Source organism: Buceros rhinoceros, unplaced genomic scaffold (assembly GCF_000710305.1).
Source record: "Buceros rhinoceros silvestris isolate BGI_N320 unplaced genomic scaffold, ASM71030v1 scaffold38283, whole genome shotgun sequence".
Lineage (NCBI taxonomy): Eukaryota > Metazoa > Chordata > Aves > Bucerotiformes > Bucerotidae > Buceros > Buceros rhinoceros.
In genome coordinates this window covers 5,242-7,361 of record NW_010406019.1, presented here as the reverse complement: position 1 = coordinate 7,361, position 2,120 = coordinate 5,242, and the positions used below count along the sequence as shown (strand labels likewise).

The window sequence follows — 2,120 nt, the reverse complement described above, 5'->3', positions numbered from 1 at the left end:
GTAGGTAAAATTTGATATTGAACTGGAAATTTTATATTAACATATGATGCTTACCGGACCCTTTCTTTTTTTTACCCCCCCCTTTTTTTTTTTTTTTTTCCCCCCCCCCCAATGCCTTGGGATAGCCTCTGTTGCCAGCCATGTGCAGCTACTACAGCTGCTAGTACAGCTTTTCCCCCCCCCCTCCAAGTTTAAAACGCTCATTTGTAAAGTACTCTGACAGTTTGCTTTTGTAGAGTAGCCTTGGCCCACCCCTTCCGCAGCTGTGGCTTCCCGGCTGCCTGGCACACCGAAGGGCTTTCCCATTTTCCTCGCAGGATAAGTGGGAGAGCAGGAGGTGGCAATGGGCCAAGTCCCCAGCAGAAAAGGAGGCCAAAATGATACCGGTCATCCGCTTTCAGGAGCTACTGAGTGCAGCAAAACACCCGCTGAACTGCAGCCACTCAGAGCTATAGAACGGTGTTCGCTTGGGCCGCTGTGGGGAGACGCAGGCTGGTTTATACCTTCAGCACGGGGTGGGGTTTCGGTCTCCTTTCCTAGGATGGTGCTGCTGCCAGCAAGACACCTTACTGTCCCCGGCGGGGCGTTCTGCTCTCTCGCCAGTTGGTAGCAAGCCATCGTGCAATGGAAACTTCTGGTGTTATTTTACACTTGCAACATTGCTCGCTATTTGAAAGTGTTTTTTTGGGTTTGTTTCTTAATTACTCTCGGCTCCAAGTTGGAATTAAGGTTTTGTTACAGAATTAAGTCTGTGGCTGTGGAATTTCAGATGGAGCCTTACTATAAAAGAGGTGCCCCTAACTACATGTTTTCATAATCACATTGGCTTGAATTCATAGGCCCAGCTGCTAACTTCTGTCTTAGAGTATTAACACTTAAAGATTTACGTACTGACATTTGACTAAATGGGTGCGATACGCAGAATTTATTTTCTGTTTCGGTGTCTATACATTTCAACACTTAAATCAGCTAAAGCATAGGCAGTTCTGGAAAATTTTGTTAAAGCACGACCACCAAACTGGCTTTGTAACCAAAATAGTTTGAGAACAGATGATATAGGCTGTTGGGACGTAAGTCATAGGGCTGTTTTGTTATGTTGATGTAATTGTGTGTCTACATTTATGATACAATTTCCATTCTCCATTTGTATTATGTCCTTTTTAACAGAAAGCAGAGCTGATACCAAGCTAACTGGAGTAACTTTGGTGTTTTGCTGCTTGTTGCATGCACACAGGAATGGAAAACGAACTCCTTTTTCCCCTCCCCAGCGCCGTTTGACCTCTCCCAAGACACCAGCAGCCTGCTAACTACTAAATGTTATTCAAAAAGCCTTTCTAAAACGCGTTGCATACGTTTTTTGTACTAGCCCGCAGTTTGATACTGTTGGAACTACTTGGAGAGGTTTCTTGTTTGGGAGAAAAAACACAACCAACCAACAACTCAACCCCCAAAACTTCCTTCAAAACATTTTTATTTGAAAGCTTGTCAAATTGAAAGACTAGTTCATGACTAAAAACGAGCATTTTTGTCCTTGATTGGGATGGGAGGAGTAAAGTGACCGTTAAAATAATTTTCATTAAAGTTGTTCTGATAACTAATTTGTTTTGCATTTCATAGTGTTCAGCGTTTGGTTAAAATTCCTAAACATCACGAGTTTGTAACTGCTTTGTAACATATGAAACTGTTAGTTTTAAAGGAGTAAGAAAACTGTGTCCGACAATTGTACAGACGATAGCTTTTAATAATTTCGGTATTGCTTCATTTATACCTTAGTATGACTTCAAATAAATGTTTTGTAACTGCTGTCATACTGCCTTCATCCTAAGAGAAGTACTTTTCTGACGTGTACATTCCTATGGGAATAATTCCACGGAGTAACTACGATTCCCTAAGCAGAGTACCCTAAAAACCACCAACACTTGAGCCATACGAAGACTGAAACCAAAATGCAGCTTGTTGTGAATTGTCTCATAATTTCATTAATTGCGTAGGGCCTCCGAACTGTAAAGGTAGAAAGCATCTGTAGGTATCTCATACAGTTACACTGAAATGCACAAGTATTACGGGTAAGTTCTAATGAAAACAGCAGGAAAATGATGTGAAATGGCATAATTCTGAGT

General features: G+C 41.7%; 1 protein-coding gene across 1 annotated transcript in view; it reads left to right on the top strand.

Moving 5' to 3' along the window:
* The window catches only part of SEH1L (SEH1-like (S. cerevisiae)), a gene marked incomplete at its 5' end in the record, with an annotated part of 10,254 nt that overhangs the window by 6,918 nt on the left and 1,216 nt on the right, over positions 1-2,120 (top strand). The gene's annotated exons all lie outside the window — the stretch shown is intronic.